The sequence below is a fragment of the Lissotriton vulgaris genome, chromosome 2_1, assembly GCF_964263255.1.
Source record: "Lissotriton vulgaris chromosome 2_1, aLisVul1.2, whole genome shotgun sequence".
NCBI lineage: Eukaryota > Metazoa > Chordata > Amphibia > Caudata > Salamandridae > Lissotriton > Lissotriton vulgaris.
The window spans coordinates 1,574,189,918-1,574,203,122 of record NC_141687.1 but is presented as its reverse complement, the minus strand read 5'-3'; positions in this window follow the sequence as shown (position 1 = coordinate 1,574,203,122).

Sequence of the window (13,205 nt, the reverse complement as noted above, 5' to 3'; positions counted from 1 at the left end):
CTGCAGGTTTCTGACCTTAATTCTGCTCCCTTCTATCCGTCGGGACTGCAGGGGCGTTTCAAGACCCCCATGGTCCCAGCTGGCTCCACATCTCCTGCGAGAGCCGGCATTGCTGCTGCATGCAGGGAGCTGCTGGAATTGCAGCTCCCTGCATGCAGAAGCAATGCTTTCCTCCGGTTGCAGTGGGCAGGAGCACTTTGTACAGGATGATGATGTTGCGTCCTTTGTCAGATTATAATATTCCTATCATTACGCAGATCTGTGAGTACCCACCAATCTTCTCTGGTTATCTTGTGAGGTCTCCCATTTGTTTTCTTCTGATATTTGTTGTTAATACTATGCAAGTCCTCCGTTATTATTTCTTGGAAAACATCTATTTTGTTTACAGGTTGAAGTTGTGGGTAAAACTTGGACATGGAATTGCATATACCTGTCATTGATTTTATGCCTGGGTGTGAAATTTAACCCTGGGTGGAACATTACACTACGCTTGCGCAGTGTGCGTAGTTTGTGCAACTACGCGCTACACAAATTGCAAGAAGTACAGTGAAAAAATGCGTAGCAAAATGGGTGAATTTTTTGCTCGCTAGCGGACCTCATTGTCAAGTTGGCAACCGCGAGCGAGCAAAATCACCATCCTGGCGAGACTTTTTCCTCATTCGCAATCAACAACATCAAGTTGCAGATTGCGAGCGTGGAAAATAAACCTCCCAGTGAGAATCTAAACTCGCGGAGGTCAGGTTTCTCATTGCGAGTGGTCGCAAGAAACTACCAGTCCAAGTTGAAAAAGCTGCTGCTCTAGTACAAATCTACTCAAGCTGCAGAAAACGACTGCTTGCACTGTGCAAGATGCAGTTTGCAATGATTGCACAGTGCGGACAAGCATTCGGCACTGTGCAATCAGTACGTACCGCATTTTCCCTACCGCACTTCGCAGTTCGTGTAGCTAGGCGTAGAGCTACTACGCAAACTACGCCCAAGGTTAGTGAAATTATGCTCCACTCGTGGAGTTTGCAGATTTTTTCTCACTCCGCGCTCCCTGTAGCGCGAAGAGTTGCAAAAAATTTTGCTCCATGTAGCAGAGTTTTTTCCTCCTTTGCACTCGCTAACATTAAGTTGGCGAGGGTGAGCAAGGAAAATCTTACTCCAAACTACCTCCCGAGTGAGATTTCTCACCGCAGGCTATCACGGATGGCTGTACCGCTCCCATTGAGAAACCTTCCATTCGCATTGAGGAATCTGCAGCTTGAGTTGAACATCTACTTGAGAGGGAGAAAGAAGCTACACCCTCTTGCGCTGCACGTGGTACCATTCAGGCTGATTTTTCAGCGTGGGACAAACACACCAGCACTTAAAATCAGTGTAATGGTGGAACCTAATGTACTCCGCCGCTTGCAGGAGTTCTCATAGTTTTTTTGTCACTTTGCGGAGTTCTGCATTGCAGAACTCCACTACTCCACCCATGCATAATTGATTCATTTGTTTGGATCCCTGATAATTCACAAAACTTGGAGTCTGATGTGTTCCCTTCATTCTCTAATATTGAGTTACCTTCTGCCTCTACATGAAAAAGGTGAGAGTTCTTAACTGTGTTACATCTTGTGTTTCCTTGTCCTATGTTCTTTTTCTGGGAGTGATGTTTTTCAATTTTAATTTGTGTGAAAATATATATAGGTCTACCCTGGCTGCTGCTAGGATCATTTTAACCAGGGGGGTATTCATTGAATAAAGGTCTTTTTGAAATAAGTACATATTCTTATCATTCAATTGTTTAGCCGCTTTGCTGCAAGTCCTTCCCCCCACCCTGTGGTAAGCCTTTTTTGAGCAGTTTGAGGTAGTTCAGGCTAAGGCCACTGCAAAGTTTTGTCCACATAAGGTATTCACTTCAAATTTTTATCCTTTTCTTCCAAAATCCTGAGAATTCTAAAGGTACTCAGGGTTTGTGGATTCCCCTGGAGGGAACTGAGAAATTAGCCAAAATACAGCTAACTTTTGTTTTTAGGGGGGAAATGGGGGGGTGGGAAGTGGTGCTGAAGAAAATGTCCGATTTTTCCCTGCAAATGGTATCACCAAAGGGTTTGCTAAAATCAGCAACTTCCCATCTTTCTGGATCAGGCAGACTTTTGGTAGAAAACCAAAATCTTCTACACAGTTTTGGTATTTTACTGGGACATAGCCTCTTTTTGCTATTTTTTGTGCTTCCAACCTCCTTCCAGTTAGTGGTAGAAATTGGTGTGAAATCAATAATGGATCCCAAAACACTATACATTTCTGAAATTAGACAAAATGCTGAAATCAGCAAGGGGTCATTAATGTAGATCCTTAATTTTTTCTTATAGAAACTAACAGTTGAAATGAAAAAATATTGAAATTAAGTTGAAAAAAACAGCCATTTGTGCCGTTTTCACCTGCAATGCTTCTAAGTATGGCAGATTTTTTTTAAAGCAATATACTGCTATGTTTGCTGGACCCTTCTGGTTGTGTTGATGTTTAGGACTTGTAGGTTCACCAATAACTTAAGGTATCCAAAGCCAATAACTAAGCTGTGCCTTGGAATGGTTTTTCGTTGTGTACCGGGTATATAGCAATTCATTTTGTAAAATATAAATAGTGATAAAGAGGTATCAAGGATACCTATGTATTTCTGAATTAGGAACAAAATATAGAATGTAGAAGAAGTAGGCATTTGAACATATTCCAAATTGTGGGTACCAATACAAGCATGTGAATTAAAGGACATTTTTCAAAATTACTTTTTTTTTACACATTGACTTAAATTTGGAAGGCAGAAAAGCATAGAATGTCGATTGGTGATAACACTTGTTCTACAATTCTCTGTTCTCCTAAGTCTCCCCAAAAAAATGGTACCACTCTTGTACACAGGGGAATCCATTATGGGGGTACTTGTGTTGCTCTCACCAGGTTCTGTTACCGAGAATCCCTTGCTAACCTTAAACCTTGTCAAGAAAAAAACATTTTCCTTACATTTCTGTGATGGCTATGTTCTGGAATATGCGGGGTGCCAAAAATTCCACCCACCCAGCATTCATGTAAGTGCCCTAATAAAAATGGTACCTCACTTGTGTGAGTAGGCCTAGTGCCGCATCAGGAAACAGCCCTAAAAGCAATGTGGCATATTACATTTTTTCAGTGAAAACTAACCATTTTTTTCGCAATGTGCCTAGCTGTGGATTTCAAACCATAACTCAGCCAGCACCAAAGGAAACCTAGTAAACCTGTACATTTTCTAAAACTAGACACCAAGGCAAATCCAGGATGGGGTGATTTGAGTTGTTCTCATCAGGTTCTGTTACCCAGCAGAAACCCTAGCAAATCTCAGACTTTGTAAAAAGGAAAATCATTTTCCTCACATTTCTGTAATGGAAAGTTCTGGAATCTGCAGGGGCCACACAATTCTACTTACCCAGCATTTCCCCAAGTCACCTGATAAAAATGTTACCTCACTTGTGTGTGTAGGCCTAGTACCCGCAACAGGAAACGGCCCAAAACGCAACGTGGGCACATCACATTTTAACAGTGAAAACTGACCCTTTTTTCTCAATGTGCCTAGCTGTGGATTTCGGACCCTAGCTGCGCCGGCACCTAGGGAAACCCAGCGAACCTGAACATTTTGGAAAACTAGACACGCAGGGAAATCCAGGATGGGGTGACATCTGTGGCTCTCACCAGGTACTGTTACCCAGACTCCCTTGCAAACCTCAAACTTTGTTAAAAAAATACATTTTCCCCATATTTCTATGATGGAAAGTTCAGGAATCTGTGGGCAGCCACAAACGTCCATGCACCCAGCATTCCCACAAGTCTTCTGATAAAAATGGTACCTCACTTGTGTGGATAGGCCTATTGCCCGAAACAGGAAACAGCCCAAAATACAACATGGGCACACCATATTTTTCAGTGAAAACTGACCCTTTTTTCGCAATGAGCCTGGCTGTGGCTTTTGGACCCTAGCCTAGCCAGAAGCTGAGGAAACCTACTAAACCTGCGCATTTTTGGAAACTAGATATCCAGGAAAATCTAGGGCAGGATTTGTCTGGCTCTCATCAGGATCTGTTAGCCAGAATCCCTTGCAAACCTCAAACTTTGTTAAAAAAACCACATTTTCCTCACATTTCTGAGATGGAAAGTTCTCGAATCTGTGGGCAGCCATAAACTTCGACACACCCAGAATTCCATTAATTCTCCCGATAAAAATGGTGTCTCACATGTGTGGGTCGGCCTAGTGCCCATGATGGTAAACTGTGGACACTTCAAAATTATCGATCGCAAAACTATCTGGCTTTGCAAGGGTGTCACCTACATTCTTTGTATCAGGCTCGGAAGCCAAACCCAGGCATTTCTGGAAACAAGACACCCGGGGGAGTCCAGGGAAGTATGGCTTGGACGGTTCTCCTAATAGTTTCCAATCCAGAATACCCTGCAAACCTCCAATTTAGCTGATAAAATCACATTTCTCTCAAATGTCTGTGTGGGAAATTTGTTGAATAACCGGGCAGACACATATTTACTACCACCCAACGTCCCCTAGGTATCCCAATAAAAAATACTACCTCTCTTGGGTGGGTGGGCCAAGTACCCGCAACAGGGAAGGGCACAAATCCTATTGTCACAAAACAAGCTCAACCTGTTTTTTCAAGGGGATCACCTGTGTTTTTGGTCTGGGGCTCAGCAGCCATCTACAGAAAATACTAAATCTAGACAGTTATAAAAACTAGACACCAGGGGGAGTCTAGGGAGGTGTGTATCACGTTGATAGCCCAATGTTTTCCTACCCAGAATCCTACCCAGAATCCCCTGCTAACCTCAAATTTAGCTTCTTCATTTACCTTTTATAACAGATATATTACGTTATATGGAAGTATTTAATCATGAATAGAACCTCATATGTGTTAAGGAGTAAAGACACATTAGCTGTTATGGTTGGTCACACCAGCGTGCGTCTTTTCTATACAGCAGACCCCCCTTCGGGTTGGCAAAGAGTCAGAATATCGAGTAGGAGATGTTGACTTGCACTAATATTGATTGAAAAATATTGAGATACATAAATATTGACGGTAAGAATATCGTGGTCAAGAATATCGAGTTTTAGGTAAGAAATATTGTTTTCAAAAGTATCGAAGTATTTGATATTGTTTGCAGAAATTTAGTTGTAAAAAATATCAATTTTTTATTTAGTGTTATGTATTTCAGTATGTAATTTAAATGTATGTGCTCTATTCTTTTTCTAAGTATTGCATTTGTTTTTTTTTATATTTGTGCTACATTGGTAGTTCTTAATTTTATTTTAATTACATTTTGTGTTTTAGTTCTGTAGCGTGTTGTGGGTTTATAGAGGTATAGGGTGGGAAGTAATTTAATTATAGTAAATTGAATATAATTCTTTTTATTAGTATTTATTTATTTTTGATTTTATAGTGTTAATTGTGGGAATTAATTTATGATTCATTCATTAATAATCGTTTGATAACTTTTATTGATTATTTAATTGGTAAATATGTTAATTGTGTCATTTATTTTAGGAGCGGGTTGTGGGTTTATAGGGGAATAAGGTGGGAAGTAATTTAAATATAATTAATTTAATAATATTTTTTATTAATTAAAAGTTATTTATTTGATATGTTAATTGTGGGAATTCATTTATTATTATTTATGTATTATTTGGCTGTTAAATATTAGTAATGAATTGGTAATTATGTTAATTGGGTTATTTTTTTCAGGAGTGAGTTGTGGGTTGATAGGGAGTAGGTTCGGAATTAATTTAATTGTGATACATTTATTAATATTGTTAATATAACATTTAATTAATTGTGTGAATGATTGTATTATTAAATATTTTTATTTTGTTTGGTAAATGTTACTAATTACTTAATTGTTAATTACTTATGTTAATAGTGCCATGTTTTACGAAATTGGTGGTGGCATTCATAGGGGAATATGGTGGGAGATAATTTATTTATATTTAATTAATTCTTTGTTAATCAATGCTAATTAATTAATTAAAAGTTAACTACGACAATTGTGTAATAATTTTAATGTGTGAGTTGTGAGGTATATAGTGGTAAATGCTGGGAAGTAAATTGTTTTAAATTAATGATTTGTTGTTAATTGATATTAATTTAATAATGTAAAAATAGTTTTGGAAGTTGAGTGAATATTTTATGTGTGTGTTTTGCTGTTTATTGGGGTCGAGGGTGGAAAGTAATTTAGTTTAAATTAATTAACCATTCCTTGATCATTAAAATCCATTTATTAATTGATAACTATTATTGGTAATTGTTTAGCTTTTATTTTGTTGTTGTGCTGTAACGTTTTGGTTTGTACATTAATTTGTACATTTTTAAATGTGTTTTATAATTATTAATATTTGTTAAATTGATCATTAATTGTGTTAATTATAGCGGTAAACTTGATTGTTTAATTTAGAAGTGTGTTGTAAATGTTGTGGTGTTATAGGGTGGGAAAATAAATATTATGTTTATGTAATTTTTTTAGTTTTTGATTAATATAAATTTCGATTGCAAAACATTTATTTGTTTATAAATTGTTAATTAAAAAAATTATATTTATATACATTTTTAGATTTTTGCTACATTATAATATTTGTATATGTTTTGTTAAATCGCCTATTGTTACATAGTTTTTTGCTTTGTTTTTTTAAAATTATATTTTGTATTGCAGTTGATATTTCATTTGTTTTTAAATTTTAATTCTGTTCTGTGGGAATACAAATTTTTACCTTTCAGCTGACCAACACTTTCCCTACTTTTGCACTTGCTGGAGTGGGAATAGTAAATTATTCCCATACGGTATCCACCACTTTCTTTACTGTTGCACTCACTGGAGTGGGAATAGTTATTTGTAGCCCTCCTCCCCCCGCTATCCAACACTTTCCCTACTGGTGCACTTGCTGGAGTGGGAAAAGTAAATTATCTCCCTCCGCTATCCAACACTTTCCCTTCTGTTGAACCACTCACTGCAGTGGGAATAGTAAGTTTTACCCCTATGCTATCCAACACTTTCCCTACTGTTGCACTTGCTGGAGTGGGAACAGTGAATGATTTCCCTCCGCTATCCAACACTTTCCCTACTGTTGCACTCACTGGAGTAGGAATAGTAATTTTTACCCCTCTGCTATCCAACACTTTCCCTACTGTTGCACTCATTGGAGTGGGAATAGTAAATTATTCCTCTCCGCTATACAACACTTTCACTACTGTTTCAATAGCTGGAGTGGGAATAGTAATTTTTTACCCTCCGCTTTCCAACACTTTCTCTACTGTTACACTCAAGAAAGTAGGAATAGTAAAATATTCCCCTCGCTATCCAACATTTTCCCTACTCTTGCACTTGCTGCAGTGGGAATAGTAAATGTTTCCCCTTGGCTATCCTATACTTTCCCTACTTTTTTAATCACTGGAGTGCGAATAGTATTTTTTGCCCTCCGCTATCCAACACTTTCCCTACTGTTGCACTCGCTGGAGTGGGAAATAGTAATTTTTTACCCTCTGCTATCCAACACTTTCCCTACTGTTGCACTCATTAGATTTGGAGTTGCAGTAAATAAGTTCCAATGGCCAAGTAGGTAAAGTAAAAGGGTTCTTTATTCAAGATAAAGAGTAGGTCAAGAGCGGACCCTTCGCTGCAGTAGCAACCAGTAAACTGCCACATAGTAGAATACTGAACATACGAAGCACAGAATATAGAATACAGAATACCATGCAAGTAAGTTCTATAAAGACTAGAAGGATAACTTGTAATAGAGATAGCGTGTAATGTTTCGCAATGAAGATAACTTGTAATGTACTACACATCTTCTCTCTTTCTTTTCCAGAGAAAAACTAAGGGGAAAAAAAGCACAATAAATTAACAGATAAAATCCTTCAAGTAGGCTGGCGGTCGACGAGACCTTGGAGAACGTATATCCAGTACATCAATCAAAACAGGAGGGGCATTGCACAAAGGGGCAGGAGCATCCCCACCTCCCGAATTACTCAGCTCATTGTAGGATAAGGATTCAACAGGGGCATGCGTAGCTAACAAATACCCACTTGTTGAAGGAGCCAAAATGCTAGAAGAATCACAACCATCACATGATGGAGAGGAGGGAGCATTACCTTGAGAAACAGCCTTCATTTTCTCATAAAGAGCCACCCTCCTAAAATTCCAACACTCTCCATTGTTAAGAATGGCACAATGATTAAGTACTTTTTTGACTTTGAATGGCCCCTTGAATTTTGACAAACCCCTTTGTACTCTCCCAGTTTTAACTTTGACCGAGTCACCAATCGAAAAAGGAACAGGATCAAGTGAAATGGTAGGGGAAATGACGTCACCTGGTTGAGTTTGTATAGTGACAACATGTCTCATCCATGAGGGAAACAATTTCAAACCATGATCACGCCCCCTCATTAATTGAAAAATAGACTGGTGTCCATGGGCAGAAGGGGGTTTGCAATAGGCCCACAACATCTTACTGACCATCTTTCTGACTATACCTCCATTGCTGGAAGCCATCTGAAATACCCTTCACAACATTGTTGGCCCTTTCAAAAACAGCGTTGCCCTGAGGATTATATAAAGATGTACCGGGTGTGAAATCCCACAGTCTTTTAAGAAAATCTGCATATCCCTGGAAGTAAGTTGAGTACCATTATAGGTAATCATTACCGAAGGTAAACCCTCATCTTTGAAACGATTCCCTAAGAATCTAATAGTGTTACCTGTAGTAATGTCATTGGTGAAATGAACAACTAACCATTTTGAAAAAGCGTTCACAACAACTATAGCAAACCTATCCCTCTCATTTAGTTCGTCCATTGGACCAATGAAGTCAATGCAGATGGTGTGCCGAGGTAAATCAGGACTTTGTATATGTGCACCAGAACTGGATTTGGGACCTGTCTTCAAACGTTTCTCACCTTCTCTACACATAACACAATGCTCAACCGATTCCACAACTTGGGCATCAATGCCTGGCCACCAAAAGTGATCCCTAATGCGGCGTTGAGCAAGAGTATGTCCAATGTGACCCTCATGTGCTAAAGCTAACACTTTATTTCTCAGACCAAATGGAGGTATGAACTTCTCTCCTTTAAACAACATGTTATCTACAAGTGAAAGTTCATCAAATACCTTAATGAAAGGCCTCACTGAAATGGAGACTGAACTCTCACGCCTAGGACCTAGCTTGATGAGTTTAACCACCTCTTGAAGAGTGTGGTCAGAAGCAATCTCCTTCAACCAGTCACTAGCTGAAAAAACACTTTCACCGACAAAAACAGCATCCTCAACCGATGCAACAGCTACATCATCTATAGACCGAGATAGCTCCGAGCCATGAAAGGTGCGCCAGTCTAAAGACAACCTCGAAAGCAAGCATGGGCGAATTTTGCGAATCTCGCGTTCGCGAATTTTGCGGATTTGCGAGCTCGCAATTCGCAAAATCCGCGAATTCTCGCGAATTTGTGGATTTTTTTTTGTGTGTTCACGTGGGTTTCTGCCAGTTCGCGAGGGTTTTGTACAATTTCGCAAACGCTAACTTACCTGTCGGGTCGCAAGTTTCGCGAACTTGTTTCTACGTGTCCAGCCTGTTTGGGACACTCTTCTTCATCACTGCCACTCTCTGTCACCACTGCCACTCTCTGACTACTCATGCCACCCTCTGGCCCACCCATGCCACCCTCTGTTTCATCACAGCACCCTCTGGTTGTCCAGTCAGTGTACATTATTGTGGCAAAGCAAGCACACCTTCCCTGCCTCAAGTGACCTGAATTAATTTGGGGCTGATTAATGTGTCACAAAATATTTTTTTAGCTGGCACCTGCTTCCTTAGTGCTTCCTGATTAGTGATCTTTTGCACTTGCTAAGTGCTTTCATTGTTGCAAAATTAGTTACAACACATGCCCTGCCCCAACTGACAATAATGAATTAGGGGCTGATTAATGGATTTGAACTTCCAGCCTGGCTCCTGCTTGTCTCCCTTAGCTGTAATTCAGGACCTTTGTGGCATATGCGTAACTATTCTGAGGTTCAGAGCAGGGTCACATAATAGTTGCAACTGGCAACTGAACTCTGGAGGGGCCCCTCAGGAAGCACTACAGGAAATGGCTACTAATGATGAGCCTGAACTTTTGAACCTGGTAAGTAGTTTCAGTTTTGCTAAGATCGTATTTCTGCAATTTTGCGCTTATTCGCAGGGCGCGAAGTTGTACTGGGAAGCCGCGAACTCACGCGAACAGTGCGAGCAAGCCATAAAATCCGCTGCTCGCGGATTTGCGGATTTTGCGGGAGATTCGCGAATCTGGCGGATTGCGAATTTACCGAAAATCCGCGAGCGAAACGGATTTTCCGCCCATGCTTACTCGAAAGGCAATTTGCTTGCACGTTTTTCCATCCTTGGATATATTCCACTGAGTACTGAAATTCCTGAAGTTTAGCAGCTAGTTTTATAAGTCTCGCAGAACCCTTTCCTGCACCACCTGTAGAAAGAACTTTGACACCTCAGTTTTAGTCTGCTCTTGGCTTCAAGATTGCACGACGATGATGGATTCGAGAAGATGTCGCCAAAAAGTTGTAGTAAATAAGTTCCAATGGCCAAGTAGGTAATGTATGAAAGGTTCTTTATTCAAGATAAAGAGTAGGTCAAGAGCGGACCCTTCACTGCAGTGGTAACCAGTAAACTGCCACATAGTAGAATACTGAACACACAAATCACAGAATATAGAATACAGAATACCATGCAAGTAAGTTCTATAAAGACTAGAAAGATAACTTGTAATAGAGATAGCTTGTAATGTATTGCAATGAAGATAACTTGTAATGTACTGCAAGTAGTCAATTATTCCCCTCCGTTATCCAAGACTTTCCCTACTGTTGCACTCGCTGGAGTGGGAATAGTAAGTTTTTTACACTCCGCTATCCAACACTTTCCCTACTGTTGCACTAAATGTATTTCAAAATGTAGGTTTAAAACATCTTGTTATAGGTATATATATCAGTATATATCCTTCCCTTTCTTTGGAGGGAGATGGAAGGACATATCTGCGTTTGTCAATAGCGCACTTGAGGATCCCCTGCCACGCCTATTGGATTCAGACCATTATTGGCTCGCCGCCCGGCTATATCCACGGTTCAGTTATGGACAGAGTCTGTTCCCGCCTTGGTGTCAGGAGGAAGGGTGCAGTTTGAGATATCCTACCTCTCCTGGGCTAATTGCCGTCCGCATTCAGTTCCTGCGCATTGGAAACCTGACTCTGAGGCTTGTGGCAGAACAGGGGACGCAAGGGGAGACTTTATGAGCGGACAGTCGGCACTATATGCCATCAAGCCTGCTTACATCGGGGGACTGCAACAAGAAAGCATCTTCCTACTCCCGCTAATTTTCCACCTACCTGCAGTGCTGCAACACGGCATTGTGGGTGCTGTAGTCCAAGGATCACAATGGACTGCAACAGGTTCATGCATTCACCAGCGGGGGAGGAGCGGTTCAGCCTGCACTATTCTAAAGGCAGCGAGAAAGGACTATGTTGATGCCACATTGTAACGGTGTTGGGCGCTGAGGAAGGCAAAGGACCAAAATGCATTTGCCGCCACCAGAGCAGTTGTTTGTTCAATAAATCTCTCCAAACCGTCCCCTTGGGTTCCTTCTCTTTCTTTGGAGGGAGATGTATACCGGACATATCTGGTTTGTCAATAGCGCACTTGAGGATCCCCTGCCACGCCTGTTTGGTTCAGACCATTATTGGCTCGCCGCCCGGCTATATCCACGGTTCAGTTATGGACATGTCTGTTCCTGCCTTGGTGTCAGAAGGAAGGGAGCAGTTTGAGGTATCCTACCTCTCCTGGGCTAATTGTCATCCACATTCAGTCCCTGCACATCGGAAACATGACTCTGAGGCTAGTGGCGTTACAGGGGAGGCAAGGGGAGACTTGATGAGCGGACAATCGGCACTATGTGCCATCAAGCCTGCTTAGATTGGGGGACCGCAACAAGAAAGCATCTTTCTACTCCTGCTAATTTTCCACCTACCTGCAGTGCTGCAACACAGCATTGTGGGTGATGTAGTCCAAGGATCACGACGGACTGCAACAGGTGCATGCATTCACCAACAGGGGAGGAGCGGTCCAGCCTGCACAGTTCTGAAGGCAGCGATAAAGGACTATGTTGATGTCACATTGTAACGGTGTTGGGCACTGAGGAAGGCAAAGGACCAAAATGCATTCGCCGACACCGGAGCAGTTGTTTGTTCAATAAAGTCTCTCCAAACCCTCCCCTTGGGTTCCTTCTCTTTCTTTGGAGGGAGATATATACCGGATATATATATATATATATATATATATATATATATATATATATATATATATATATATATATATATATATATATATATATATATATATATATATATATATACAAACGTGTTCACCGTTGCCACGTAATTAATTCATTGTCTGCCTCATAATCTGTAGATTTTTACACAAATAAAGGCTTTTTGCTGCAACAGTTCAAACTGTATAAAATGGTGCAACACTTTGCTCGCGGTTGTAATGTTGCTGCTAACGCACGGGTATTGCTTAGCTACGCAGCAGCAATTAGGCAAGGGACATAGCTTTTACTTTCACTCGTGTGGTCCCAACTGCTGGAGTCAGGCCACGCCTCTTTATTTTATAGCCTGCAAGTGACGACACGCGCTAGCGCTAAACAACGTCCTCCTGACGCGGGTAGGCTGAACCGCTACCCGGACGGAGGACATTACATTCCTTCCAATATTTATTAAACAAAAATCAAATAACCAAATAATAGCGTAGATCTGTTACCAGTTCTTGAAAGAGTTTAGTCCACAGTCCATCATACCAGTAACCCTGCCAGGCAGGAGGATGGTGTCGGGTTTTGCCTCAGGGGTGTTCTCCCCGGGAGGAGGGCAGTGATGGAGTCAGACTATGTGAGTCTTCCCCCTCCCAAGGCCTTGGTTGGATTCTGTCAGGTGTTCCTGATCGCTATGGGGTACTCAGGGGAGCACCTCGTGGGTCCCCTCGTCGGTTACCCCCTGGTCACCATCTTGATTAATTTCGTCTGGTCGATGGTTAGGGCTGGTGGCCAAGTTGTCCGCCGGAGATTGATTTTCAGTTCCGGCCTGTACTTTCTTGAAGAAAGAGATGTTTCAGGGGATGTCCTCAGCTCCTCT